Genomic DNA, 19947 nt, shown 5'->3' on the forward strand with positions numbered 1-19947 from the left:
CAACCATACAGACAGTAACGGAAATATAGTGGAAGAAATGCTGGAGGAAAGAACACTAGTATGCCTTAATGATGGACATGGCACAAGAGTAGATGTACACAGGGGGAAAGTCTCATGCCTGGATCTGACATTAGTGTCAAACTGTTTGGTTCATACATGCGAATGGTTTGTTTTGAATAACTCCACAGTAGGAAGTGACCATTATCCAGTGCTTACTAAAATGAATAATAATGTATATATGCAGGAAGGAGGTGTAATAACCAGGTGGTGCTTTGCTAAAGCTGATTGGGGGAAATGTAGGATATGGTGTGAGGAGTCGGTACACCTGCTAACATCAGAGGGAAGCATAGAGGTAATTACAAGCCAAATAACGCAACATATACTAAATGTAGCAGAGAACAGTATACCCAAAACAACAACCAAGGGTAGGAAGAAAATGGTGGAATGAGGAATGCAGCAGGGCTATTAAAGAGCGAAACAATGCATTTAGAGATTTAAAGAAAAACATGACACAAAATAATGTTATAGAGTTTCAAAGGAAAATGGCAGCTGCTCGAAGGACAATCAAATACACAAAAAAGAGAACATGGAGAGAATTTTGTTCTACCATTGGCAGAGGAGTACAATTAGGTGATGTCTGGTCCATGTTTAAGCGGATGAGTGGGAAAAGGAAATCCATTAAAATTCCAGCTTTGGTTGATGGGGAGAGGCTGGCAGTGACAGATAAAGAGAAGGCAGATATGTTAGGAAGGACACTTGCAGCAGTACATAGCGAGGAACATCTCAGTGATATTCATAGGCAGCAAAAACAGCAGTTACTAGCAGAGAATGAAAACGTGAAGGAGAAGAGACAGGATAATAGGTCAGCTCTTGATGTGGAATTTACAATGTCAGAATATACAGCCCCAGGACAAGACCAGCTATGTTATGCTATGTTTAGACAGTTACCTATGGAAACTATGACAATGGTGCTGAGTCTTTTCAATACAATCTGGAGAAAAGGAGATATGCCAAGTTTGTGGAAAACAGCAGCACTGCTACCATTCAATAAGCCAGGGAAAGATACAGCTAACCCTAGTAACTACAGACCAATAGCTCTTACATCACACCTATGTAAATGGATGGAAAAGATCATTGTCCGTATAGGCTCTCACATGTACTGGAGCAGAAAGGGCTGCTGAGTAGTTTTCAGAGCGGATTTCGTAAAGGGCAGTCCACAATAGATGCTTTAGTAATAGTGAGTAATGATGTGGAAAAAACATTGAAAATGAAAGAGATAATGGCAGTTTTTTTCATTTAATCGTTTATTTGAACCGGGACAGTTAATGAACATTTTAAACAAAATAATGCTTTTAAATGTAAATGAGCCAGATTTGAGCTTTGAGCTAATTTCCATCCATCCATTCCATTCCATACAACATTTATGAACATAACATTTATATACAAATAGTGTACTTTGACATTGAAAAGGCGTATGACTCTATGTGGAGGGATGGGTTTCGGATCAAATTGAGTATAATGGGTATTGGAGGGAGAATGTACAATTGGGTAAGGGCCTTTTTAACAGACAGGACATTTAGAGTAAAGGTTGGAGCAGATATTTCCAATTATTTAGAAATAGAAAATGGTATTCCCCAAGGGAGTGCAGTCAGTCCAATATTATTTAACATCATGATTAATGATATATTGACATGCTTAGACACATGCATCCAATCGGCTCTATACGCAGATGATGGGGCTATTTGGATGAGGGGAAGAAATGCCCCATACGTAATGGAGAATATAGGTAGAGCGATTAAAAAAGTGGAGAGGTGGTCATATAACTGGGGATTCAAAATGTCAGAAAGCAAGTCATGCTACATGGTATTCACAAACAAACGCAAGATTGATGGCCAACAGCTAACACTATATGATCGTCCAATGACAAAGGTGAATGAGTTCAAATACCTAGGACTGTGGTTTGATAGCAAATATACATGGAAAATACATATTAATCAAGTGGAAACAAAATGCAAAAAAGTATTAAATGTATTGCGAGCTGTAGCTGGATGCAACTGGGGCGCAGACAAACAAGCAACAATTAATAGACATTTACAGATCAATTATGAGGTCCACAATAGACTATGGTTGTATAGTGTATGGAGCAGCAGCAAAAACATCGCTTTTAAAAATGGATAGAATACAATATAAAGCATTGCGGTTGTGTATTGGAGCGATAAAGTCATCCCCTATCAATGCAGTTCTGATAGAAGCAGGAGAGACACCTCTGGAGATCAGAAGAGAGAAACTTGCTCTGTCATACTGGGTCAGGCTACAAGGAAGTGGAGAGGAAAATATTACAAACAGAATATTACAGGATTGCAGGGAATATGCAAAGTTCCAGGGACGTGGGTTTGGCTGGACGAGTAAGGAGAGAACGAGGGCATGTGGAGTGGAGAATATCACGTTTGCCAAAGCAACCCCATTTAGCAGTGTTCCTCCATGGCTTTTCCCAGAAGATAACATAGATGTGAGTATTGTAGAAAGGAAAAACCAGTGGCAAATAAATGAAGTGGGAATTATAACAAGTATGTATCTGAATGAAAACTACTACAATTACCTACAAATGTAGACAGAGGGTTCTAAGAACAAGGAAGAGTGTGTTGGAGTTGGTATATACATCCCAGACTTTAAAATATCGATTTCAAAAAGAGCGTCTGATCAATTATCAGTGTACACAGCAGAAATGCTGGCAGTAATAATAGGATTACAGTGGGTTGAAGAGGTCAGACCAGATAGGGTGGTGATGTGCACAGATTCATTGTCCATATTAAAAAGCATACAATCAACAACAACTGTCAGAGAAGACATTCTCATAGAACTGAATCATAGCCTGTTAAGACTTCACAGAGGCGGTATAGATCTGCAGTTCTGCTGGGTGCCTGCACATGAGGGGGTGAAAGGGAACGAGTGTGCTGATAAATGAGCAAAAAGTGCACTACAAAAGGAAATCACATTACCAGTTCAACTTGGAAAAGGAGAAGGAAAAGCAGTAATAAAGAAAAAAGGGATGGAGATCTGGCAGAAAAGGTGGGAGGAAGACCAAAAAGGCAAAGACTATCACAAAGTGCAAAAGACAATTACAATTCATATTTATAAAGAAAGAAACAGAAGGGAGGAAATCATGATAGCTAGACTCAGAATAAATCGATAGTTACGTACGTAACTACGGTTCTATGAATACTGGATGACCGCCAGAGACGGTGCTTTAGCACTGGATATCTTCTGTCTCGCGCATGCGTAGGTCGAATATTTATGTCAACAAAGTCACGTGTGACCTCGTATGACCCCGGAAGGCATAAGTTCCGGTGTTGTCAACGAGTTCAGTTCTATGGAATCTTCTCGAGGAAACACAAGATTCCGAGTGACCAAGAAACTCTGGCGGTCATCCAGTATTCATAGAACCGTAGTTACATACGTAACTATCGTTCTATTTCATCCTTACTGACCGCCAGAGGCGGTGCTTTAGCACTGGGTGACCTATACCAACAGAGTCACGAGGAAGTCTGAATACTCCCCCTATAAGGATGGCCTAGGCTGACTCTGCAGGAGGACCACACCCAGCGGGTGAGGGGCGGCAACATTCACCCTGTAGTATCTGGCGAATGTGCTCGGGGATGCCCATGTGGCCGCAGCACATATGTCCTCCAGGGGCACACCTCTCAAGGTCGCCCATGACGTGGAGACACTCCTGGTAGAGTGGCACTTTACTCTGGGTGGCAAGGGACGGTCATTCGCTTTGTATGCCTAGGCAATGACGTCCACGATCCAGTGGGACAAGCTCTGTTTTGAGAGCGCACAGCCCCTTCTAGGACCACCGTAACACAGAAAGAGCTGTTCAGACTGACGTATGCCTGCGGTAGTCTGGACATAAGCTCTAAGGGCCCGCACCGGGCATAGGAGTCTTGACCTCTCTTCCCCCTCTCCTGATGGGGGGTCAAACCGTGCCAGCTGGATAGGCCGATTAAAATGAGAGCGTGCCAGCACCTTAGGGAGGAACGCTGTGTTCGGCCATATGGTGACACCTGAGCCATCTGAGTTCCACCTCAGACACAAGCTGTTCACGGACAAGGCCCGAAGCTCGCTTACACGCTTTGCTGAGGTGATGGCAAGAAGGAAAGCAGTCTTAGCTTAGAGCCACTTCAGTTCTGCCTGTAACAAAGGTTCAACAGGAGGCGAGCATAGGGCATCCAGCACCAAGGGCAGGTCCCATGTAGGGGCCCTTGGGATATTCGGGGGGCGAAGCCTCAGAGCTCCCCCTTAACAAGAGGGATACCAGCCTATGGCTCCCCACTGTGCTGTTGTCAGCCCTTGCGTGTTGAGCTGATATAGCAGCCACATACACCCTGACGGTAGCGGGACACCGGCCGTCGTCTAGGAGGGACTGCAGGAACTCAAGGGTCGTAGGCACCGAGCAATATACTGGGTCCTCATTTCGCCCTTGGCACCAGTCAGAAAACAGTTTCCACCTGTTTTCGTACTGCCTACAAGTAGATGGTGCCCTAGAATTTGAGAATAGTCTTCCTGACAGACTCTATGCAGTCACTCAGCAGTGGGTCGGGCCCTCCAGTGGCCAGACCCACAGCTGGAGACGGCAGGGGTTGGGGTGCCACATCCGACCCTCCAACTGAGACAAGAGGTCCTTCCTGTTGGGGAGACGCCAAGGCGTCCCACAGCAGAGTCTGTGCAGCAGATGGACAGGCCCGCACCTAGCTGGGTTAAATAAGGAAGTTTAACAGGAGAGCCAGGCGGCTCCTGCTAGAATCAAGCAACACGCCTACCAGGAGCGGGGGCGAGAACACTGCCTTCACTGGTTGAGTTGATAACGAATTCCAGATGCAGCATAACCGGGAGCGGGTGCGAGAACACAGCCTCCACTAGCTACCTGCTGAACGTAAAGAGTAGAGCAATGCTCTTACTCGCCGAACACAGAGAGGGATGTAAATGTCCTACACCCACGTTACCAGCAGAGAGAGCGGGAGCGAGAGCACTGCCTTCACCTAGGTGGATTAGATAAGGAAATTTAACAGGGCAGTTTAGCCAGGCAGCTGCTGCTAGAATGAAGCAGCGCGTCTACCAGGAGCGGGGGCGAGAACACCGCCCTCACTGGTTGAGTTAATAACGAATGCCAGATGCAGCGTAGGCGGGAGCGGGGTGCGAGAACACAGCCTTCACTAGCTACCTGCTGAACAGAAAGAGTAGAGCAACGCTCCTACTCGCCGAACACAAAAGGAATGTAACTACACCCATGTTACCAGCAGAGGGAGCGGGAGCGAGAGCACTACCTTTACCCAGCTGGACAAAAAAATAAGTTTTAGCAGGACAGCTTATCCAGTCGGCTGCTGCTAGAATGAAGCAACACGTCTACCAGGAGTGGGGGCGAGAACACTGCTTTCGCTGGTTGAGTGACTGTGTCCAGAGCCACCCCAATGAAGGTTAGGCTCTGAGAGGGGTTCAGACAACTCTTCTCCATGTTCACCCTGAGGCCTAGCCGGGCGACATGAGAGAGAAGGAGAGCCGTGTCCTGGATCGACTGTAACCGGGATGGTGCACAGATTAACCAGTCGTCTAAGTATGGCCGAATCTTCAACCTTGGGGAGAGGGAGAGTCCGAATGGGAGCACACTGAACTGGAAATGACGGCCTCTAAAGGCAAAGTGAAGAAACTGCCTGTGATGAGGCACAATAGGCACATGAAAATAAGCGCCCTTCAAGTCGACGGACGTGAACCATTCCCCCCTGGCCACGGTACGAAGAACGTCCGCTGTGCTCAGCACATGGAAAGGTAAAATCTTTAGGAACTTGTTGAGTCCCCTCAGATCGAGGATTGGGCGAAGTCCACCGCCTTTCTTCCTTACCAGGAAGTAGGTCGAGCTGAAGACTGGGGGGCCGGCGTCGGAACTGAAGCTTGTACCCTTGGGTTAAGGTGGAAACCACCCAGGGGTCTGAAGCTTGAGCTACCCAGTAGTTGAGCTGCTGCTGGGAGAAATAACCGACAGGGGCGACGGTTAGGCACCGGATACCGAGGCTGCCTTGGGGGCGAGTTAACAGGACCGTAGCGGGCCAGCCCCCTCGTGGGGCGCTAAGGCCCATGGCGGGCACCGGGGTGAGCCGGTGGATGGGAGCGGCCTCGGGAGGCAGACGCGGAACCTCTAGGCCTACCGGGGGGGGGGGGGGGGGGGGGGGGGTGGGCATGTCTCTGCGAAGAGCTGAGAACTGTTGCCTGGTCTGACTAGCTTGGAGAGTCCGCTCGAGCACCTGTACGGCAGCTGAACCGAACAGCTCCCCCGGCTCCACTGGGACAGCACGGAGATTCCTCCTACATGTCTCTGATAAGGGTGACTGTGCCAGCCAAACCTGGCGACGAGTCTGGACGAGAGTGGACATCAGGCGCCAAAGCTCTCTAGACATCAGAGCGAACGCCTGTAATGAGGCGTCACTGAGGCTGGTAGAGGAAGCGCTGAGAGCATCCTGCTGCAGGGAAGCTGAGAGGGCGAGCATGAGGTGAGAGAGGAAATTGCCTATACGGCCCATGCGCGCCGCTGCATCGTAAGCCTTAGTGAGCAGGTCATCAGTGACCCGACATTGGAGTCGAGGGTACCTGGCCTCCGACCTCAGAGCTTCGTCAGGGGAAACTATGAGGGAAGCAATGGTAGGCTCAACAGCCGGCGTGTGGTCAAGGCCAACTCTTGCCGCATCCTGCATGGCTGCCAAGGCTCGGCCATCGGACGTAGACGGTAAAGAGCCTTATGGCGCGTTTCCACTACAGCCCGCAGCCCGGTTTAAGAGGGCTGTGACGTCAGCGGCCCGTCTTTGGTTGCGTTTCCACTTGGCCTAGTACCGGCCGGCGGGTCCTAATTCACAGTTTTTCTGGCCTCATAAAATCGTGGGGCCAGGGCCAGAGACAACGAGGCTGAGTCGGGCTGAGTATGCTAAACTAGAGAGAGCGTCGCTGGCAAGGGGGCAACAACTACAACAAGATGGACATATTTGACCGTGATTTAATTGTAATACACGTTTCAAAATGATGCCGAAGTAACAACATACTGATACCGGTTAGTAAAAACCATGAATTAATGCTTTGTCAAGTCTGCAGACAGACGGCAGGGGAAAAACCTTTTAAAATGCTTGTTTTCTAAATGGAGATTGGCTAAGCTAACGCAGTATATGCCCCGACCGTCCACACTCACAACAACGGCCTATACAGACATAAATAAAGCAGCGACTGTATTCACCATGACACAGGCAGTCTGTGGTTTGTACTTGTTTAACTTTTGTCTAGTTTCTGAACATATATGAGGAGCTGTGAGCTCTGAGTGCTAACAGCTAACGGCTGTGTTGTTTTTCTGGGGTCCTCTGAAGATCACGTCACGGCTCCGCCTACACTGCGTTACTATAGATACTGCCCCAGTTCCTAAACTGTAATGGAAATGCGCCATAAAGTGAGCCAGTCCTAACGAGGCCCAGTCATACCGAGCGGGGCCGAGCGAGGCTGTGTAGTGGAAACGCGGCATTAGTGTCCCTCCAGCATGCATGTAACTCCCTCAGATACTCACAAGAGGGAGGAACAGTAAAGGTGGCGGGTGCCGGAGTGCGCCTAAAGAACGCACTGGCAGGCGCTGTTTCGGGCTGCTGTGCATCCAGCTGCTGGTGAGCCAGTGCCATGCGAATGACGGTACCCATGGAGCCGTCATATGCCTCCTCCGAGGATCCATGAGCTGAGGTACAGGAGCCAGGCCCAGAAGCATGGGATGGGCTCTCCCCGTCATACTCATTAAATTAAGTGGCTGAAGCTGCCATCGAGAACACATCGTCATCTAGAACCAGCTCAGCCACGGGTGGATCGGGTGGATCGGGTGCAGCGGGTGGATCGGGTGCAGCGGCGTGCTCTGTACGGGCACCAGAATGGAGAGCCAAGGAGTGACTTCATTTGGGCTAGCTCAGTAGTGAGTAGGTCCACCCTGGAGGACAGCCTATCAGGCTTAGTCCTCTTCTTGGGCGGTGCACCCGCAGCCTCTGCGGCCCAACGCCTAGGATGGGTAGGTTGGGCTGGAGTCGACTGTGCAGGGGGAAGGCCACCCTCAGTCAGTAGTTCAACCTCGGCTAGTCTAGCAGCTCTTACCGCACTAGTCATGATGGTGCAATTCATGCACGGGTCCTCCGAAAGGCCCTCCCTCAGATGCTCGAGGCCAAGACAAGAGGGGCAAAGGTCATGGCCATCCTCTGGTTGAAGAGGAGCCAAACAGGTTTTAGAGCCGTTAGACATAGCGATAGCTAGAGCACTCAGCTGACTGTAAATAACTGGACCAGGAAACAAATATGCAGCGGAGGGGAGTGAGCACAATAGTAGTTAGCGTGAGCACTCTGCTAACTGGGGTGAGAAAAATGAAGTCAGTTAATGGGTTTATGCCGTGAGAGGAGAGAGGGAATACTCTCTCCACTAGCGCCGTAGCGAGTTAGCCTAAGCGAGAGCACTCTGCTAACTGAAGGATGGAACGGGAACCAACTGTGTGCAGGGAGAGGGGAGCGGAAACACTCTCTTCACTAGCGCTGTAGCAAGTTAACTTTGAGCGAGAGCGCTCAGTTAACTGGAGGATGGATGCACTTTATATGTCGTTGCCACTCTTTGCATATCATGTATTTTGTTTTTTTACCATGTTTGTAAAATGTAATTTCCTTAAATGTTTTATGTGAGGGAATGGAAAGTAGCTCAAAGCTAAATCTGGCACTGTTACGCTTGACACATTTTAATGTTTTAAGTGTTCATTACAGTGCATTGTCCCTGTCAAATAAACGATTAAATAAAATAACCAATTGCGCGCCGTGAGAGGGGAGCGAAGACACTCTCCTCACTAGCGTCGTAACAGTTAGCTTGAGCGAGAACACTCAGCTAACTGGAGGATGGGACAGGTAAGGAACCAAAAGTGTGCCATGAGGGGGGAGTGAAGACACTCTCTTCACCAGCGTCGTAACAGTTAGCCTGAGCGAGAACACTCAGCTAACTGGAGGATGGGACAGGTAAGGAACCAAATGTGTGCCATGAGAGGGGAGCGAAGACACTCTCTTCACCAGCGTCGTAACAGTTAGCCTGAGCGAGAACACTCAGCTAACTGGAGGATGGAACAGGTAAGGAACCAAAAGTGTGCAGAGAGAGGGGAGCGGAGACGCTCTCTTCAGTAGTGCAGTAACAAATTAGCTTGAGCGAAAACACTCGGCTAACTTGGACACAATTATCTCATTAGCTTGAGAATATATAGCACAAAATGGTAGCGATCTCACAGACTGACGTGCACATCCGCTTTTAACCGGTCCGGCTCCTGGGGTCCGAGCGGTGAACACCGCGGTCCCCTCCCTTGGGAGGCGACAGCTCGTCGCAGCCTTTGGAGGGCGAGTGTTCTTTAGCCCGCAACTCCGATCGAGACGATCACAAGGCTACAGGTAGCGATAAGCTAGAATCGAATTTTCAAAAAAAGCTTAGCTTGGCTTCTACTCAAAAAGTAGTAACCTGCGCAGCGAGAAGATGAAAAAGAACTGAACTCGTTGACAACACCGGAACTTATGCCTTCCGGGGTCATACGAGGTCACACGTGACTTTGTTGATATAAATATTCGACCTACGCATGCGCGAGACAGAAGATATCCAGTGCTAAAGCACCGCCTCTGGCGGTCAGTAAGGATGAAATAGAACACACAGCTTTGAATGGTACGTTGTATATCATGGGGAAAAGTAACAGTGACAAGTGTGGGAACTGTGGAGTTAAAGAAGATGTAGAACATATCTTGTTACATTGTGACATCTATATATCTGAAAGAGAAAAACTAAAGGCTAAAGTTTTAGAGGCAGAGAGGGAATGGAGTGTGGTTGGTGTTTTGGGAACAAAAGGAGAGGGAGTAAGAGCTACCAGAAAGGCACTGTTTACCTTCCTGAGTGAAACTGGGGTAGGAAAAATAATTTAACATTAGGTCAGGAAAGATCTCATGTTTTTTGTTGATTATTTTTTTTTTTTTATTAGATCATAGGTTAAGAGATGGAATGATATGATTATTCATACTCATGTACAGTAGGTGGTGGTATGCACCTTTAAAGTTGTTTGCAATCCGGCAAAAACCGAGAGAAGAAGAAGAAGTAGATGGGTTATGCCATAGATATATATAAACAGTGTTTATATATATCTATGGGTTATGCGGTTATGGCCTAGAAAGGATCCGTCTTTTGTAAATATGACGTCACGTTCTCGTTGTAACGGCCCGTCCACACAGCAGCGTTAAAAAAATCTTGGAGGTGGGCGTATCTGAAGCTTGGGGATTTTTTGCGAGCAAGGCACCAACAACCAATCACATGAATCTCCCGCCCCCGACATACGAAGCAAAAAAGCCCGAAGTAAACTGGATATAAACTCCCCAAACAGGCGAAAACCTACCACTGTCTCTGCCAACTCCCTCCATGCCTGGCTCCTCCGGTTTATATCCCGGTAGGTAAATAGGGACTGGTCATAAAGCACCGGGTGATTCCCTACCGCTATTTTCTCCTCCATTTTTTGGAATATGAGGAAATGACCTGCGGTATGTCTCTCCCAGCATACACACGGTTTGATTGGCTAGCGCTTGAACTGTCAGATTTGCATACACGGGATTTGATTGGCTGACGCTTCCACCTCAGCTTCAAAAGTTGAACATTGCTCAACTTTGAATCCTGAAAATCCTGAAAATCTCCGCTCTGTTGCCCACAATGCAGTTCGGCGAAAAGTGAGGCAAAGTGACGTCACCCCATTCAAAGTGAATGGGCAGAAGCGTTCCAAGATTTTTTTAACGCTGCTGTGTGGACGGGCCGTGACGGACCATCCACACAGCAGCGTTAAAAAAATCTTGGAGGTGGGCGTATCTGAAGCTTGGGGATTTTTTGCGAGCAAGGCACCAACAACCAATCACATGAATCTCCCGCCCCCGACATACGAAGCAAAAAAGTTTGAAGTAAACTGGATATAAACTCCCCAAACAGGCGAAAACATACCACTGTCTCTGCCACCTCCCTCCATGCCTGGCTCCTCCGGTTTATATCCCGGTAGGTAAATAGGGACTGGTCATAAACATAGACTGTATATATAAATGGACGTAGGGTCCGTGACGTCACCCATAGGATTCTGCAGAGTTGCCGAGAAGCCCTTAGTAGGCGGAGTCGGCCACTAACGGCTCGACAGTGGCGTCAGAGTTCCACTTCCGCCTGCTCCAGCCTGCTCCAAATAAGGGCAAAGAGGCGGAGTCGAGGCGGGACCTGCTGTCTCCGAGCTGGAAGTAACAGAGCTAGCTGAAGCTACCAAGCTAAGCTAACATGCTCACCATCTGCAGAGTTGCCGTCGCATTTTACGTTTCTAAGGTAAGCGGACATGAGACTATTCAGCAAAACTATAAATAATAATCTAAGTTGAGTTTTTAGCATAATACTTCAGAATCTTAAAATCCCTTAACGTTTGTATGCAATGTGCTAAATTAAACACTGGAATCAAGCAAAATATTAATATGTTTGCATGACATTAGTTATTTATATTTTGCCATCACTTAATTATACGTTTAATACATTTAAGTTAAGCTAAGGTACATGTGATGATAGCTAGTTAGTGCTCTTACCTGTGAGGCCTCCTCCAAACAGCATTATAACCAGACTGTATCATTAAAACTAGAAGTACCAGTTCTAGATCCTTGACTTTAGACAAACAATTCAAAAGACAAAATGTATTTAAAGATCAATCTTTATTTGAAGGTGCCTCTTAACCTGAGATATTAGTTATACAGTAATAGTATTGACAATCTAAAAAAACTGAGCAACTCAACAGTCAACTTTATATTTCTTATTGTCTAAAGCATTTATTATTTTCATTTTTCCCCTCTCATATTCAGTGTGGACGGATTGAGACAGCGTGGTGTCCAGAGAGCTGCAGAGACTTCAGGGAGAAACCTCCGTGTGATGGACGTCCTGTCTGTTGGTTTGGAGAAGACTGAGGGTCTTTCCTCAGCGAGGAGGACCAGGCCTGATGGAGGAGCCCATGCATAGCTGATACCACCTGATCAGGCCTAGTCTGTCACTTTATTTGACTAAATGTGTTTACTTATACATTTAATAGGTTTACACCTTCTGTCCATATGTGCTTTTTATTTAAAACATGTTTGATTAACTTTTGGTTCACATTTCAATAAATTGAATTTGTATTTGCACTCCTTTTGTCCATTATTCTTACTGAAAATGTTAGATTACACATTCACATCCGACTGAAGATTGGCCCCATTTATTTGCGTTGCAAACTCTGTGGTACAAGGTACATGTTGTGAAGCTCATGAAGTGAGGCAAATAGAAATAATCAGCTGATGGAGTGTAGATGTGGAAATAGGTGCATTCGATCAGCTGACTGTGTTTTCACAATAAAAATGGTTTCTTAGTGAATGTCCTGTACTGGTCTTAACATCTCATAACATCAGCTTTTAATTTTCCTATTGGATGTTTTTCTTGACCCTCGGAGAAAGAGGAGATGCTGAGTCGTGTCTTTCAGGCATGTCCTTTCCTTACAAAAATTACAGGAAACATAAAGCATATTATTGCAGAACAAGTGTGTTATTTATGAAAGAGGTGTGTTTGTGTTTAGGGGCTATAGATATAATTATTTTGTAATTGTAATGTTTTTTTTTATTTCAACAGTGAGCTACAAAGACAATCAGATTATGGATGAACAGTATGAAATTCATCAACATTGAAATGTATTTTATTATCAAAATAATATTTAACTGTTATTAAAACAAGCTTGCTCTGTTGTCTCACTGAAAGAATAACTTTTACCACGTTTTTACAGACAATATTGAGAGATAAATAGCAGTTGTCACTATGCGTTAAATATCTTTGCCTTCAATACCTTAAATTAGAAAGTTGACAGTCATATTGCTTGTTAACATCTAAATGTAACCCTTTGCATGGAAAAAACCCTCAACTTCACTGATGTGTAGGTGATCTAGTATTTAGTATTGTTTAATGGAATGTATAGCAGTGTATTAAAGTCAATACTTCATTTATTTAAACCAATATCTTTCTTGATTCTTTGTACAGTATGAAAAAAGAGTATTTGTACCCGTGCTGAAGTTCACTGCTGTGAGGAGTCCAGTTCTGTCTCTCACTCTCTGGTCCAGCCTGTCTGCATCACCTGGACACTTTAAACAAACAGATATATATGTAAAGTATCATGTGTACAAACAATATAACTGATTCTCTTCTGTTGAACATGTTGGATTGTGTATTGTCCGAGTCAGGGTCCTTTTTATTTTACTGTAACTTTGGAAGTTGTGTTACCAATGCTTACTGTTTATTTGATACCAATTTGGTAATGCAATTAATAAAAACAACAAGGTTTGGGTTCATTCTTCAGATGACTGTGACGTTAACGTGTAAGCTCAATAATGAACTCCAGCTCAACCAACCATATTGTAATATCTAAGTAATCATCTTGAAATATGACATTAATAATTGTAATATACACACATCTTATTGTGAGGTTGATTTCACATACACTACTTCGACGTTAGCTTGTCTACATACTTGAGCATAGCCAATTTAAATTAACCTAAGCGATGCATACAGTTCCTACCTACATAATAAAATATCTCTCTAAGTTACAAGGATGACCTTATTTTATCAACCTCAAACAGAAGCCTTTTGTTCTACAGTATTATCCCACTTAACGCTTAACACTTGTCTATTTCGTTTTAACCTTTATATATACAGTCTATGGTTTTAAGTTAACTTGGAGGCTAAGATTAGCATCGTTAGCACCGATGTAGCTACAACTCGCTTACACGCAAACCCAAGCCTTAACATTCATTATGTAGCTGATTGAAATCATAAACACATAAATAAAGTACTCGAATTTCACTTACCGCAAAACGGCATTCATGCACCGTCTGTTTTAATCGCAGAGCGAGTCACAATAGTCCCATATATAAGCATGAAGAACAAACAAACACGGCCGGGGTCAAGTTGTGTTCCCTGGATGAACTGGGCAGGCAGAGTCCCTGTAGCTTCACGGAGACGGAGCAGCTAGCAGAGACAAAAAGCTAACAGCAGCAGTCACTTGACAGAGCTGTCACTCAATGTGACCACGCCCTAATTTATGCAAAAACTTTAAGACCTAATATAAATAAAAGGGTCATGTTAGAAAACAATTCACTCACAGATTCATAATCATGAAGGTGGAATCTAACTGTATACATAATAATATTTATTGCAGCCAGGGCTAGAAACATTTTTTTCCGCTGTGAAATTGGGCATTTTAACATGGGGGTCTATGGAAATTGCTCCTTTCTGCAGTCATCGCCTATCGGCCAATATATGAACTGCAGTTTGTGGCACTTCCGTATTGGCGTCCCGGCTCTTCCCCAGAGTTTGCCGCTTGGTCATAAAGCACCGGGTGATTCCCTACCGCTAATTTCTCCTCCATTTTTTGGAATATGAGGAAATGACCTGCGGTATGTCTCTCCCAGCATACACGCGGTTTGATTGGCTAGCACTTGAACTGTCAGATTTGCATACACGGGATTTGATTGGCTGACGCTTCCACCTCAGCTTCAAAAGTTGAACATTGCTCAACTTTGAATCCTGAAAATCCCAATAGGGTCTAGCTGCGGCCGCGGCCAGTACACGACACTACACGACACGCCCCCTACACGACACGCCCACCTGACACGACACTACGGTGGCTGAGAGACATTACCGTACATGGCAGATTAAAAGCGAATTGACGACACTTATTATTATTATTGAGATCGTACATGGCAGATTAAAAACGAATTGCAAATGTTATTGTAGCATTTTAAGCAACTATTAGGCAAATAAATTAATAACCTAGTCTATCCGTTTGAGACACAACAGTATAACTTTCAACCCAAATCATTTTGTCAACAAACGGTGGTTTAGTAAACTTTTTTTTAATATATAAAATAGGTATTAATGAGATAATCTATTGATTATGTTTGTCTAACTGCTACACATGTATTTTATACATAAATGTAGATATTTGTGAACATCTAAATATAGTTGTTAAAGGTTTTAAGATATACATAATCACATCATGGGGTCATTAAGGAACAAATTAGGAGGGCCAGTCAGGCCACTAATGAGCTCAATCATTCACATGTATTATTATTACTTTATAAATTAAAAGTACTAGGGGTCTATTACAAAACCTTTGAAGGAATCGCATCAATTAAAATAAATGTATGGCAAGTATGATCAAATTAACATAATGTCAAGATCAGTGGCGAGCCGTGAGCTTTATACCTAGGCCCTCTGACCCCCACCCCTTCCTTCGAAAAAAAGACGTTATTACGTCACAGCATATTCTTCAGCGGAATATCAAAACAACGGCCCAGGGTGCAAAACGCATCAATGACAGCGACCCTCTACCACACAAAACAACACCTGTGAACCCAATTTGTGTTCTTTGACATTGAAAAGGATATTGCATTGTGTTTGTTACTTTCATTGCAGTTGTATGTCTTAAGTGTAATTTGGCATGCTTTTATTTTGAAGGCGAGTTCACGCTGTTGACAGGAAGTTGTTGTTGCTATGGAAACAAGAAAAGTTTCACAGCGGGCGGAACTCGTCATAAAGTCCGCGATAATAGAGTGGCGAAGTCCCTCCCCTTCCGGTTGAGCCCCATGGGACCTTATTTCGGAAAAGTTATGCATTGAAGTCAATGGAGAGAGAAAGATTATCTTTCGATCCCGTTTGAATTGTGCCACGAATTACACATATGATGTTTGTCAATTTAAAAGATAATTTTGCAAGTCAAAAAAAAAAAAATGTGTCGTAAAACTGTGAAGTAACACATTTGTTTGTGTGAAACGCTAAATGAACTACATCTCTGGTCAACCACACACGTCACCAAGATGGCCGTCACTACTGTCTTGTCAACAAACGATTGACTATCACCACAATGAAACACGTCCTGAAGAATGTCATGCAAAGCTGCCTGCCTGCCTTCCTTTGATTCTCTCTGAACTGCCTGGTCGTTTTAATGTTTAATGTCAACCATTTGTGCAGATAGCATGAAGTAGAAAAGATCGCCGATGCTAACGTTAGCGTTAGCATTTCTCCCCCGGAATTAAATTGTGTATTATAGAATGATCACACCGGTGACAGTACTATTCAAAGGGTTCACGAAATATGACTACTACTCTTACTGTTTAACATTTTGGGTTACTTAATGTTACTTCATGTTAAGGCTAATAAAAATGACAAGGCTGTAATGCTAACTAACGTGCTAGCTACTAGCTAGGTAGCTAACTTGATCAAGCCATTCCTGGTCGTTTCATCAGACGGGAAGCAAAAGAACGAGCAAGACCCATTGCTGGTATAATAACAACCTGGTACTAAGCACACAGGCATCTTGTTAAAGTTATCTTATTTTAGCCAGCGCCATATAGATAGATTATATCTATATTGCGCTGATCTTAGGTATCTGAATGGTGGAGGTAAACAATTGTGACATCACTTACGCGACTCTGGGATTTGTAGTCTTTCTAGTTACGTATTTTTCATAGTCTTATATTTCAACAGTTTTACGACAAACTGTGACTTTTTTGACATGGAAATGATTTTTTAAGATTGACAAACATCATATGTGTAATTCATGGCACAATTCAAACGGGATCGAAAGATAAGTTTTCTCTCCCCATTGACTTCAATGCATAATTTTTCCGAAATAAGGTCCCATACCCCGGATGTAAGTGGGAGGGACTTCGCCACTCTATAAAACCCACCCATTTAGAGGGAAGATATGATTGGTCAATTGTACTGTCATTTGACATTACTCTCTCGTTCAGTTACTATAGCGGGCCCTCTGTGAATCACAGAGAGGCCCGCTATAGTAACTGACATTCAAACAGAGACTGAACGGGCAGATTCGAAGGATTTATTTCTTTGGAAATGTCATTTTATTAAATCAAGTTTTTTTTCGGTAAAACTAATGAAAAATATAACAAAAATAATATTAAAAAAAATATATTTTTTTTTAATGTTTTTAAATATTATTTTTTGGAATATCTTAGGCCCTCACAGAGGGCCTAGAGGGCCCTGACGGCTCGCCACTGGTCAAGATATAGCCAATAGACAATCAACATGCTTTGAATATAAAGGAAGAAGAACAATAAACAGATGAACATTTAGGTTTTATGTGTAAATTGTGAACAAACCATCTTAATACATCTGGCAGTCTAAGACAGCAAACTAAGCTTCTTTAACTGCTGCTAGAACACAGTTTTACCATGGGGTATTTCTAACAAGACCAAAAAGATATACAAGGCTTCCAAAACAGAAGAAACCAACTCAATACAGTATTTTAATTTCCTTCAAAACGACAAAAGCACTAATAAAAACCAAATAACAATAACATAAAGGAAAAGTAATTGAAGTGGTTGCCTGTTGTAAATACCTTGGTATCTGGCTTGATGATTGTCTCTTCTCTTGTCATACCCCCCTTCCCATACTATTATCGGTCAAAATTGGCCGGTGTGTTTTGCACAGTGATATTTCTGGAACCCCTTATCCCATTTTGATGGTTGACATCTCATTTGAACAGTCAAAGCCAGAATGACAGCAGGGGTGAATTTCATTTTATAATTTTGCAATAAGTCAAAGATATGTTTACTGTATATTATAAAAATGCTTGTCATGTAGGCATACTGGAGATGGGAAGGCTTTAGTCAGTGTTGTAGCTGAGATTCTTACCGTTCCAATGATGTATTAATAATAACTTGGATTTATAGAGCGCCTTTCATGAGACCCAAGGTCGCTTTAAAAAGAACAGGAGTAGAAACAAACATAACAAAAGGCAGTCAGACGAACAGTTAGACAGACAAAACAAATAGATTTGGGGCCAAAGACCTTGGCAGACTTGAGGGCCCTTTTGAAGGCGTCAAGCGTGGGGATGTTGCAGATCTCCGCAGGGAGAGCATTCCAGAGAGTGGGGGCTGCCATACTGAAGGCTCTGTCCCCGAAGGATCGCAGGTTGGTGCGGGGGGCCAGAGTCTGAAGACCGCAGGTTCCGGGGTAGGGCATGTGGGAATTGTATTGATTTGATACAAGCAAGCCAGTGTTTCATTGTGTACTTTCAACTACAGTATATGGTCCGGCAAGTTCAGCATTCACTGCATTCACTGTGATGAATATACAATAAGACACTGATACCGTTTTCCTCAATGAACATTTATTGAACAGAACATCATGTGGAAAATCAGAGGGGCACTATTCAAGCTGGTCTGCTTTAAAAAAAAAAAATAACCTTTTAAATTGATCCCAACAGTAAAATCAACATGATTTTAAATAAAAATGTAAGCAGCCAGGATTGACCTGCAGGAGGTTAAAGCCTATTTAAATTGGTAGAGCACATTTTGTGTCTTGATATCTTGTTGAAAAAAAAAAAAGTTTAACTCCATCTGATTCAGCCAGCTCTACCCTTTTGGTTGACATGTTATGCACAAAACAACCTCTAGATGTCACTGTGGTTCGAACAGAAAGCCCTTCAGCTAGTTTAAATCTTTATATACACAGTCTATGGTTTAAATGTCAGGCCTACAGCATGGCCACAAACCCCATCTAAAAACAGAGGCCTGATTGCATCCACCTGGGTTACTTGGCTCTACCCAATAACTATATATCATTTAACTTTAAACCACACTTAAAATAATAATATAATTATACATATGTGCATGTCAGTATAGAGGCTTTGCATATGACGTCACGGGTAACGTGACGTCAGCCCAACGGCCATACTGGAGTACCAAAACAGACACCGTAATACGTCAGCGCTGTTTTTTTACCGGACATATAATGGTTAACTTCTGTGCCATTGTTGGCTGCGGCAACAGAGGTGATCGAAACAGGGGGCCGAAGTCATTTTACAGGCTGCCGGCGGTTATAACACACCAGGGTGAAGCAACACATGAACTTTCAAAGCGTCGCCGGGAAAAATGGCTCAATAGGATCGGACGGGAGGATCTCAAACCATCCAACCACAACTATACTCGCGTTTGTGGGGATCATTTCACGTCAGGTAAGTGTCGGGTTTTACATACAAACATTCAAAATGAACATATAACCCACGTACTAAGACATGTATCTTAACAAGGAAATAAGAATCCTGGAGTCTGCCATCGATCGACATATCAGATTGTGGAGTATCTACAAAGAAAAGTCATCCCTTGGCTCAGGTCATCTTCACACCAGTCTGTCAGTCCCCTGCAGTGCTTCGTTTAACTGTAATTTAAAGTAATTCCTCCCCCTACTGGCCATTTGATTATATGTAAACAGTAAAGGCTGTACAGTCCCTGGCACCTTTTCAGAGGCTTTTGGTTTCCTCAATTATTTGTCATGTTCCTATGTCTTGACACCAGCATTTTAAATATATCTAAAGTCTGACTTCGCTTGTCAAAAGAGGTCAAATTTGTATTAATTAACAGTTCACCCAGGATATAACTGACCTACAATCTGATTTATTTGCAGGTAAACCAGTGGCACTTTTTGACAAAAATCATCCTGACTGGGCACCGTCTGTCAAATTGGGCCACGAGAAAATTACAGCACCTTCCCCTGCTACACATGCCAGGTATAAACGCGCCAGAAAAAGGTCATCCATCGCACTACTTGATCTCTACAGCATGGTATCTGATATACCATCTCTAGAAGAGCCCGCACCAGTCCTGGGAGCCACTGGGGAAGAAGAAGGACTGATTGAACCAGAGACTGGCACTGCAACTCAGACTGATTTGACTGGTGAAATTATTGACAAAATGTCATTTGAAATTAATAATGTAACAACAGAAAATGTTAACTTAAAAGAAAAGCTTGTAAAGTCCACCATTTCAGAGAGTACAT

General features: G+C 44.0%; 1 long non-coding RNA gene across 1 annotated transcript; it reads left to right on the forward strand.

Annotated features, from left to right (window-relative positions):
* The first annotated feature begins 18865 nt into the window (after positions 1 to 18865).
* LOC117484306 lies at positions 18866 to 19642 on the forward strand. The gene is made up of 2 exons (XR_004556109.1): positions 18866 to 19126; positions 19576 to 19642. It is a non-coding gene; the product is annotated as an uncharacterized LOC117484306 (long non-coding RNA).
* The last annotated feature ends 305 nt before the right edge of the window (positions 19643 to 19947 follow it).

This window comes from Trematomus bernacchii, unplaced genomic scaffold (genome assembly GCF_902827165.1).
Source record: "Trematomus bernacchii unplaced genomic scaffold, fTreBer1.1, whole genome shotgun sequence".
Taxonomy (NCBI): Eukaryota; Metazoa; Chordata; class Actinopteri; order Perciformes; family Nototheniidae; genus Trematomus; species Trematomus bernacchii.